Genomic DNA, 12,098 nt, shown 5'->3' with positions numbered 1-12,098 from the left:
TTTTTTAGGCCAGTTAGATTCTTGGAAGATATCAGTGCTTTATTTTTTTCATATTTCTGTTTTTATCAATATTGCAAACTGCAAGACTGCATCTTCCACCAACCATGAAGAATTTTGTCCTTTTTATTTTGATTGAAAGCACAAAGCTGCACAAATTAAATGATGTTAACCATTTTAAGATGCTAAAACCGCATAAACTGTGGTTATTTCTTCCATTGGATGCCATTTGATGGAGTACATCCCAACACATCAGAGCCTGTCTGACTCCCTAAAATGGGTGAATTAGATTCAGACTCAGAGTCATGTTGATAACTGTAGAGATGGAGGTACAAGGGTCCATGTTGCTCTGGTTCTTAACACAGAAAAAATCCAGGAAGTGCATTGCCTCAGCTGAAAAGACACACACAAACACACACACACACACACACACAGAAAAAAGGGTGGAAAGAGAAACTGCTGAACTTCTTCGAGGCATTTTCTGAAGGTTTCTTCATTTGGTGTTAGATGTGCCATGACATGGCTTGTTTACATTTGGAATTGGAGGGAAAGGACTTCCAGATCATCCAATTAAAGTTGTACCCCTCCAGAGACCCGATGGCCCTCCTCTCCTCAGCTTATTGGCTAGCACCCACTGAGAAAAGGCATTTGACTACATTAACAGTAAATGAAGCCAAGTTCATTTTCTCCATTAAGCACCATTCTGAAGTTGAAAAAAACCCTAATAATAATAGACTGTGGCATGTATCTCCAAATTTGTTTTGGTAATTTGACATGTCATATTTTGGGGGTGTTTGTAATTGGATACATTTATAAAAACAAAAACAGATTTTGTTCCGGTTCGACTAGCAATATAAAACAAGATGCCTGCTATTTCAACACTGTCTCCAGTGATCATCGTTTAGGAGCACCTACTGTGTTTTTAATATCCTGTAAATCTAATTAAGAGGCGATACTGCGGTTTTGGGGTTGTGTGCAAACAAGAGTCGGCCTACGACACCATGGTGATCCTTAAATCAGAAAAAAGCTAGAATAAGCCAATCTCAAGCTTGACGACTGTTTGGTCAGTGTGTTGAGCTCTGCAGTTCAGACGTCTACAAACTGAATCACTGTTCTTCTTGTGGGGTTCATATTTCTGAATGTCTTCCTGAGTTGTCTTAAAGCTGCCGATGAGGAGTCAGCGGGTTGGTTATAGGAGCCAGTTTCTCACCCTAAACACATTTAAATCCCAGAAAAAGAGGAAAAAACCAGATGGTTGGGTATCCCATCTGTTAAAGAAATGGTGCAATCTCAATCCAGAGGGCTGTTTCACTTTTAGACTAAACAGCATTTGGCAGCGAATAAACAGCATCCCAGCTTATAAAAGGCTTCGCTGGTTTTACCATTTGTAATTAGCAAAAATAGACACCGGTAATTTGCCCTCTCGTAATAGCCTCCACAAAGTCATCAGTTCATCACATTACTTGGAGAAGTTCACAGATAATTCTGGACGAACGGTGAGATCCATACGTATCTATAATGAGGCTCCAGCTAATCGTTCTGGTGCCTGTGTGTGTGCGGGTGCAAGGACATGTTGATGGAGATGATCACACGTCATGATAGAGAACTCGTGACAAAAGGATAAAAAAATGCTGTTCCATGCAGTCGCAAAAGCAGACACACTCACAAATGAGCTCTCAGATGCACACAGACACGAACACACAAGGGGCAGGTTCCACTGGGGGGCATCCATCTTATGGTAAGCACAGCTGAACCATTAACCTCATTAGTATAATGGTCACACATGAGTGGAATGCAGCCTCCATGCTTCATGATGGCAAATTGATGCTGATACACTCCTAATGTTGCTTTGATAAATACATGCAGGACCAGGAAAGTCGCACAAAGCTGGTGTGCATCATTGTTAATAAAAAGAATCAACTTCCCTCTCGATGATAGATGTTCGTTTCTAACCCTCAGAAAACGGCAGAAAGGAAATCATTCAGAGCCGCAGTGAAGGATAAACTGGTTTAGTGGCATTTGATTCATCTGTCGGATCAAAAAAACCAAAGAAAGTCCACTTGACATTCATTTCAACGAGGCACAAACACCTCAGAGTGGCCTGGAAACCTTCCAACGTACACATTCTCTGCTGCATTTGTCGCCTTTTGAGTCAACTTTGATCCAGCATATTGAGGCAAGCAAAGAGCCGAGGAAAGACAGTCAGTGTGTCTACGGCACAGTGCGCAAGCCGTCTGGCGTGACGAGAATCGCGTGGCTCAGACTGCGTCCCAGTGTCCTGCAGGTACCCTGTTAAAAATGTCACTGCAGGGAAGGAAATGGCCGCCCCGGGGCATCACGGCCCCCTTTTTTCCACGGAGAAAGAACACAAATTGCATCCTGGCAGTCACGATGGCTCTCCAAATGTTAGATTTCTGTATCATTTCCTCGGCACAGTAGCCTCAGAGAAATAAATAAAGAATATGTTTGTAAATATAAATACATTCAGAGGCAGCAAAATGTGTCTGATAGGGCAGTAAATGATAACACAGCGGGGAGCCACAAGGAATGTGTGTTTATCCCTTTGGAAGGCAATGACCTCCATCCCTCCTGACATTTCCCCGCCGCCCATCCCCAGTAAGTTACAGAGACTGTTCGTGTGTGTGTCGGTGTGTGCGTGTGGTGAGAAAGACTATGTGTGTGTGTGTCTCTTACTACTTTACAAGAAGCAAACATCACATGCCCCCAAGAAGTCTCCTCTCCAGCCTGAGCCATAAAAAGCCCCAGCTTCAGCAGGCTTTGGAATCATTCACGATGAAACATTGGCAATTCGGCATTAAGTGTTTTTGATAAATCACTTTTATGAGAAATGCTTGGAAAACAAACTGGGGATAAACTGCAGTGGGCAACGGCGAGTGAATTGAAGGAGAAAAATGTCTCCACCACATTTAGATAGACATGTTCATTAGTCTTGTTTACTAACATATGGCACTGGGATGAAACGGAGCTGCTTCGGTGAGAAGTGTAGCTTAAAGATGCTAAAGCACCTGAATCTACAGCAGACAAACAAGACGAAACAATAAAAATAAAACGAATGTGAGGAGATAATGTAATAGAGTGTGTAGGACAGGAAAGATACAAGAAGTTATGCCATTCCTCCTATTTGGCCTTTTGCCAAGGCTCCAGTTTGGGTTGGATCCCTGAAGCATTAGCATCACACTTTCAAGCTGTTCCAACAGCCTGAGCGCTAACGGGCTAATGGGCTAATGGGCTAATGGCTAATGGTAATACTGCATCACAGGTTTGAGCTCCATCCCACTAAACTGCCATGCTAACACAGATACACAACAACATTTCAACTACAATCAGAAACGAACCTCTGAGAAGACCACACTTAGACCGAGCTTGTTTTGCTAACATCTGCCTGATCATTTTAAATACGGCATAAAAATCCATCAAAGTAGCACAGACAACTGGTTAATTTACTTTGGTTTTACTCCAGTTGCCACTTTATTACTTCATGAGCAAGAAGAACATTGTATGAATCTGCACAAAGACATGCTTTATAAATGCAGAGCCACAATGAAGCTAGCACCTTCTGTTTCTTTCCTAATGGGACTGAATTATTCATTATGTTTAAAATACTTAAACAACCTTTTTATGAGGTAAAATCTGTAACTAGACTCGCTATGAGGTGGTTTACCATCAGTTTTCATTAGCCTGCTGACGTTCAGATCACAGCAGGACAACATAAAATATCAGAAATACAACAGAAAACGTGTTTAGTGACCTGAACTGGAGCCATGTCGACTAAACTCGCTGCCTCTCGGCAAACTATTCATTCTCGTCATCATATATTTATTTCACAGAAGAATGTGGTTTTATCCAAATACGCTTTTTACATTTTATTTTGTAATTTACTAAATGTACTTTATTAGCATGGAAAATGATTCCTGTTCTTTCCTAGTTGCTGTAGACACGCAGACAGATTAGCATAACCTAACTCGGCCTCATTCTCACTTGTTTAAAGGGGGGCTGCTGGTCTCATTTATTCACTTACTCCTTTATTAACTGGCTCCATCCGTTGCTTTACAGTAACTGGGTGGTCTGGTTGAGCTGTCAGCGGTATAAACTACTGCTATCTAGTGGCGTGAGCGAACCATTACACTGCAGGCAGGCGGAGACATTGTTTGGATGCTGACCAGGATCTTCAGCATAGCATGAAAAAAATGTTTGAATAGAAACCCTGTCATTAACTCTCAACAGTCTCTATGTGATTTCTCCTCCTCCCTCTTGTTAGTCAGTTGTCAGATATACATGGTACATGGTCCTTTTCCAGTTCTGGTGATAAAACAACAGCATTAATGTGACAAATTAAAGGAAAAGCTGGAATAAATTGGATATAAACTTGGAGTTACTGCGTGTGTCTTTCAAAATGATCAAGAATAAAAAGCTCATTGTCAGAGTTTCGCCAAAAACTGATGAATTCAGCCGATCTGAGTAATGTGTTGCTTTACCAAACTTTTTACTTCAACTTACATCATATTTATTAATTATTCAAATTCTGAGGTTATTATTAAAAGCCGTTCTGGAAAGACACGGTCTGCGACCACAACATCTGACCTGCAGACTCTTCTGCATTCAGCGGGGACGGCCTGGGAAGATCCTGACTGGTTTCCAGGAAGTCATGCTGCATGTGCACAAACGCCGTAGAGCCCAGGAGACCGGGATCAAGCAGACTCTTTAAAAAGGCGCCTTGATGCTGGATTACGACTGCTCATAATGACCCGTCATGTTCCGCTGCCGTTGGTGCCTTGGAAGTGTCACAACCAGGCTGTTGTGATGGAAACTGCTGCTTTCGTGCTCATTGGCCAGGTGAAGCTACAGTTTGGGCAGTGCTAGCATGTTTCATGTTGCACAGACACAGAGAAGAGCAACAAATGCAGTTTTATGTGCAGAAACTGTTGGATTTTCAGGCCAACAGCTGAGTTTTTCTGCCTTTCTGTTTACTTGGAAATGACATGTTTAAACCAGCAAAGCAACACACTTTCACCATTTCCACCATCTCTGGCGCGCCTCCCCCCTGCACCACATCCACGCCTGCTGTGACATCCCCATTGTCTCCCCTCCCCTCCCACCCCCGTGCTCTCTAACTGAAGTGTGGCGGGAATGAGTGATGTGCCAGTGTTTGGGTTAACGACAGAGACGGGGTGTTAAACCTGAAGTGTTTAATTAACCCCACAATGGGCATGGCTGTCAGCCTGCACCCATTCCCTCTTGATTGAGATTTCAGCTCACACACACTCAAACATATACGCACACACACACACACGCACAGAGGCACAATTCACAACACACACATGCCCTTAGAGACACACATAATGGCAGGTGCACACACATATAAAGGCACACACCATCCTGGGCGGGGAGAGGACAAGGGGAGGGGAGTAAAGTGATAATACTCCGCCACAAACGCAAGATTGCTTTTTTCCCCCTCTCCTTCTCTAAAGTCCATTTTCTGGGTCACTGCATTGCATTCATTACTGTCTTTGAAGACATTGGGCTGAGAAGGAATAATGCTTCTCTTTCAGTGGCAGTGAGGGAGAGGAGAGTTGTGAGCACCGGAGTCAGGGCCAGAGGCCTGTCGGGGAAGCCAGGAGGGCGGGGACGTGGTAATATGTGACATCTTTATCTGGTTTTAATTTCCATCATAAATATTGAATGCTTTATTTGCTCATCTGCAGCTGCCTCCACTCAGTCAGGGTTTGTGTCTTTCTCCCTTCTCCGCTCTGCTCTGCCGGCATGTTTCTTATGTTGTAGCTCGGGGCCAAAGCAATAGGATTAGGTAACGATTTTTCCATTTTCAAATTAACTCTAAAATGGACTTCAGCCGATTGAAACAGTAAAAATCCAGCCGGCGGAGCCGCTCCACATAGGATGAATATGAATAAAGCATGATTTAAAATACTCTTGTCTCAGATCTACATCAGCAGGACGGGAGGAGAGGCCATCGGCCGCTCTCTGAGAGGGTGACACTGACATAGCGAGCTTTCTGGGACTCATCTTGTCCCCTGGGTGAAGCAGTGGGTGCCAGATGACGGCGGCTCACCCATCAACCGCTACCATGACAGGGGATGCTGCTGGAAATTTGCTTAAAGCCTACACCAATTAACTTCAACATGACAGATTCAGGCAGCCAATGAGCAAACTCATTGCATTCTGCTTCCTGCCTGACACAGAAGGAAAAGCCTCAGCTGTTAGACGGATGGCGTGCTGGCTGCTTTCACGTGCACGCCGGCCGCGCGTGCACGCCAGGGCGAGGTGTGGTGGGGAGTAAATCTGTGGTGATTCAAGCGCTGCTTTCACTCCTTAATGATGATGTCAATCTGTGGAAATGCACGCACACATTGGAGCTGTCAGGGCCTCATCAATCAGAGAGGGGTTTGTCAAAGGAGCCGGGGCCCAGATTAACGAGGCGGGGACAATGATGCCGCCGCATTTGCATAGAGAATTACCCTCATCTTTAGGAAAGTGATGGAGCCAAAGAACAGAGGCTGCCAATACGGATGTTGGAGGTGTTGCTGCAGCAATACGAGGGAAAAATCTACTTTGATCTCTGCTTTCTTTTCTAATTCGACGGTTGAGGCGTAATTAAAGCATCGATTTTAATATAATTTATGACTGTGGCATTCAAACTGGAAACTTTTTCTCATATTTTAACTTTGACTAATTTAAAGTGTCCCTCGGCGGCATGCCAACGGAGTCCACGACAAGGTTCATGTGTCCCTCCCTCCTCGTGTCCGTTCAGTATTCCACCCAAATGAGACAGTGATGAATCAAGTGGGTTTTATGAACTCCTTCAAGAAAACACTCCGAGTCCATCCTCAGCAGCAGCTGAAGCAAGCGCTCCTCCCTCCCACCTCGCTCCATTGTCAGGCAGAGGACACAATGGCTGCAGCTACACATTAACTCGGCTTGTTTGGAGCCATTTGGTGCTTCTGCCATCTGGTTCCTCCGTCTCTGACCGACAGGACGGCGGGGGTCAGGTCACCTGACCGACAGGACGGCGGGGGTCAGGTCACCTGACCGACAGGACGGCGGGGGTCAGGTCACCTGACCGACAGGACGGCGGGGGTCAGGTCACCTGACCGACAGGACGGCGGGGGTCAGGTCACCTGACCGACAGGACGGCGGGGGTCAGGTCACCTGACCGACAGGACGGCGGGGGTCAGGTCACCTGACCGACAGGACAGCGGGGGTCAGGTCACCTGACCGACAGGACAGCGGGGGTCAGGTCACCTGCAGGGACGGGCCAGAGTACACTACGGCCTAACGCTGGACATCTCTGGATCAAAAAGGAGAATTGTTTCTGTTGATCATCTGGAGAGTGTGTGTGTGTGTGTGTGTGTGTGTGTGTGTGTGTGTGATGGCAAGTTGGAGATTTAAAGACTTGTGAAAGTCCCTTTTGTGTGTTGAGCACACACACTTACATTTGCACCTGTGTATGAAAAGAAAGTGGAAGCAGTTTGTGTCATTGTGTTTGTCCTTTTGCAGCCAGGAGAAAGAGAGAGTGTGTGTGTGTGTGTGTGGCCTGCTGTGTGTGTGTGTGTGTTTGTGGCCTGCTGTGTGTGTGTGTGTGGCCTGCTGTGTGTGTGTGTGTGTGTGTGTGTGTGTGTGTGTGTGTGTGTGTGTGGCCTGCTGTATGTGTGTGTGTGTGTGTGTGTGTGTGGCCTGCTGTATGTGTGTGTGTGTGTGTGTGTGTGTGTGTGTATGTGTGTGTGTGTGTGGCCTGCTGTATGTGTGTGTGTGTGTGTGTGTGTGTGTGTGTGTGTGTGTGTGTGTGTGGCCTGCTGTGTGTGTGTGGTGGCAGGGGGCCCTCCTCGCTGGGCGAGGGCCGGACAGTGAAGGTGTCACCGCCGTGATGAAGAGCTCCAGCAGCAGCTGGCAGGTTTTCAGCAGCTTCTGCCGAGGTCTCCACATCGGTCGGAGGTTTGAGGAGGAAAAGAAAAGAAAAGGGAAAGTTTTACGGTGGGGGGGTCAGAGGTTGGAGGTCACAGCGTGGACTTTCTTTCCGTCTTGCTAACACATACGCCGGCTGTCATTGTGCACCTAGATGGGATCTAATGGGAAATAAATGATGGTTCTTTTGTTTGGTTCCCTTTTCTCCAGTTTTTCAAAAGTCTTTTACTTTGGTTCTTTTTGTTTGTTTTTGTTGAACTGTAAATAAAATGAAACAGAAAAATGTCATCATAAGGGGGAGGAGCATCGTGAGTCTGGGTAGAAACCTCAGCAAACAATGACTTCTCCGTTTTTGTGTCTTGTCTCTAATGTTGGAAAGTTTAGACAACTGACAAACATTTCAGCTTCGTTTAATGACGAAACACAGTTCAGGTCATCTCCACGGTTTTATGGAGTCCTTCCTTCGCCACATTCTTGGATTTAAACCTGAACTTTTGTCTTTTTCAGCCTTTTGCTTAAAAGTTCCAGAGAATCCAGGGTCTAGTTCAGGGACAACTTCGGTCCTGAAGAGCTGCAGCGTTGAAGCAGGGAAACATCTAAAACCTGCAGGACTGCGGCTCTGAGGGCAACAGTTGCCTGCTGCTAGTTGGTCTGAAAACGTTTGGACAGAAAACACCGCAGGTTTGTTACGACATCAGCGTGTGTGAAGAATGAATGAACGACTACGTTACAGGCTCGCATCAAAAACAAACAACCACTTTCAGGACGAACATGGACATCTCTGGAATAACGCCACAGTCCGATTAAACTACAGAAGGATCATTTCTGATGGAGTGAAGGTGCTTTTAGCACATCTAGAGTTCAGCTGAGGTCCCCACAATGAGCATTTTGGCTCCGTTTGGCATCTGTTCCCAGCGCCCGACTGGCTCTAAACGTGTCAGTTGTTATTGTTGATCAATTTCAATTCAATTCAATTCAGCTTTATTTGTACAGCGCCACTTCACAACGATGTTGTCACAGGGCACTTCACATACACATCATGGTTCTAATGCCAGAAAAGGAGTCCCAGAAAAGCTTTATTTAAAAGAAAACATTTAATAAATCAATTTTATTATCTCATTTTATGTGGAAAGGAGCCCAGTCAGCGTCACAGAGTCAGAATAATGTTTGTATTTTCACCTTACCAGATGCCACTATTAGTAAAAAACAACAGTATTTGTTGGGAAACCAACCGGCTCTTGATGATCATGTCCCTCTGTTGGTGTACATGTGGAAAAGTATGATCATATCGAGTCTAGATGACTCGATAGTTATCTTAAAGGTGTGCAAGATTTCCATCATTCCCCCAGAAGGTCGCCCAAAGCGTCTGGAAGTGACTGCGCTGAAGAGGAGATCATGGAAAAACAGACTTTTCTCTGATGACAGACCGAAAGCTGAGATGGTCGCGATAGAAATGCTTCCTTCTCTCAGTCGAACTCAAACCAGTAAATGCTTGAAACCTTTCCAGAATGACCTTTAAATCTACTTAGAGAACAGTGTCTCCACAAACTGTATTTAAGGCCAGTAAATAAATAAATAGCCTCATTAATCAGCTGTAGATCAGAGCAGACACTTCAGCAGCCTGACAGTTGACTTGGCATCCCCCCTTATTACACTGTCACGGACCAATAAACACACTTACCAGCATCACTCCACCAATCAAACATCTGGCATCTGCAGGTCGTTAGGGACAGCGACGAATCAGAGCCCTCTCTCTCGCAGAGGAGGGGGAGTCGGCTCCGTGCCCGAACCCTCCTAATCTCACCAATGGGAATGCAGCACTCCTTGTAATCCAATTAAAGGAGCGTAAGCGGTTTGTTAGACACTGTGTGTTAATGTAAGCACTATCCAATATACTCTGGGCTGATAACAGCATGGCTGGGGATACACTCTGGTCCATGGAACAGAGGAGAGGTATACAGCTGGAGGGCTGCTGTGGTAATATCACCATCAGCACATTTTTATGCTATTTGCTTTGGCCTTTTGGAGTCTCATTTGTACCATCTCAAATCAGGCTTGTGAAGGGGGGGTGGGGGGGTGGGGGGGGGGGGGGGGGGTGCAGGCCTGAACCACGCGGTGATTATTCTGCTTACCTGGGGTTGTTCTGCATCGGCCATGATGATGAGCACACACAGTGTCCTCTTTGTGGCTTACACACTGGAAGCAGAGGTGAATATTATGTCACCGCTCATGGTTTCAGCAGCACCTCATAAATGTACAGCTCTCCAGTTTGCAGTTATTGCAGGTGTGAATGTGAGTGTTTTCTTACTTTCTTCCTCCAATCAGGCAGGTGCACGTGAATATTCTGCATCTGACATGGTGGAACTTAATCATGTTTTCTTTTTTCGCTCTCCCAGATGCACCAAATTGAACTTAATTAGATGCTACATCACCTCAGCACGGGGCTGCACAGCAAATCTTATTAACAGAAAGCCGTGTGTTTCTCCAGTGTTCACTGATTCCTTTACATCTTGGCGTCTGCGGGAGAAAACCCCACTGAGCCGTATTCTCCAGCCCCTGTAACTAATGACGGCGTTGCCCAGATCTGACAGTGAGCTGTGTCTGTATATTGTGCTTAATATCATAATAATAATGAGAGCAAATTAGAACAATCAATTTCCATGGCCGGTTGTTGATTGGAGGAGAAGGTGGAAGTGACAGGAGGTGATCCATCATCCTCGGCCAGTCACATTAAGGAGAGCACCACGGAGCAGGTGGGCTGGGCTGCAGGCCAGCCCCAGCCAATGAGAGCAGGCTGGGAGGGAGGGGGGAGATCCATTACACCCAAATCAACTGTTAATGTAGCTTTGAAGTGGCTGAAACACAAACCGGGGGAGGAAAGAGGAGAACGGGATGACATTGCTGAGACTTATGACTGACTCAAGTGGGCTCTAGAGTGTATCCACGTGCAGCTCGTTGCACATCTATGCATGCTACACACGATATGTCTAACCTTCCACAACAGCCCCTTTCCGGCCCATAATCCCTCCATCGTGAAGTGGACGTGGGATTCCACAAGGGGTCAGTAAAATCTCTCCCAGTGCTTCCTGTCTGAGGCGTCTGCGTTCCCATTGGCTCTGTGGTGCACAAAGGCCGAACCCGAGCAACAACGGGATCTTCCGCCATTATTACCGCGACCGCCAGCAGCCGGTGACAACGGTGAAAACGATTTGCGTGACCCAGAGATTCTTCTGATGACAGTATCTCCACTTCATGCTTTTTACCCGCTGGCATGCAGGCGTTTTACAGACACACGCCGCCGTCCCGCCGTCTCTCCGTGACCTGCTCCTCTCAGGGTCACAAGTACAAACCTGCAGAACATAAAGTACATTTCCACCTTTTATCAGCTTGTGTCGGAGTCTTTCTCTCTAATCCTGTTTCTGCTAAACGATGGCATGGGGTGAGTGTATTAGTTTTCATCAGCAGCCATCAATCATGGCTGCACTTAACACGATCAGCTCCCCAGTTTATTCAGAGTGAACAATGGGGGACAGACACGTCCCGCCTGCAACAGAGTAAATGAGGAATTTAAATACTGCACAAGAGACTGCCGAGGCTTGGAGGGGGCTGACTGATTAAAGGCAACAATATCTGCCTTCCTGGGCAGATGATCTGTCAGCTGAATGCTCGATGAGGTTTATTGAAATAATGGGCTACTAATGTGAGGTTATTCTGACCCAGCAGCTCACACAGAACTGCTGTCAGTAGCGGAGTACACACACATGCAAAGCACACACTGCTACCCAGTAGCATCCCCCTCCTGTCTGGTATTGATGGGTAATTTATCAAATGACATCTCATTAACTGGTGAGAGGAAATTAAATCATGATCTTCAGATGTCCCTCTTGTAAATTATGTAAATGAGCTGATCAAATTTTTGTCCTGTTTAGAGTTTCCATTTCATTTTTGTGTTTCTCACCAGATGACAATAAAGCCGTGATGTCACCTCAGCGGAAAGTTTGGCTGGAAGAGGATTTTTTTCAGACTTTAAAGAGACAACGCACCATGAAGAGGTAAGAGTTAAATCCTCTGGCAGGCGACTCGCTTCTCTCTGACTTTCATCAGCTAACCTCCATCTTTAAATGAACTCTTACCAAACAGACTTTTCAAACATCCGTCTGAGA

Source organism: Telmatherina bonti (assembly GCF_933228915.1).
Source record: "Telmatherina bonti genome assembly, chromosome: 3".
NCBI lineage: Eukaryota > Metazoa > Chordata > Actinopteri > Atheriniformes > Telmatherinidae > Telmatherina > Telmatherina bonti.
Note: the sequence above shows the minus strand (reverse complement) of the source record.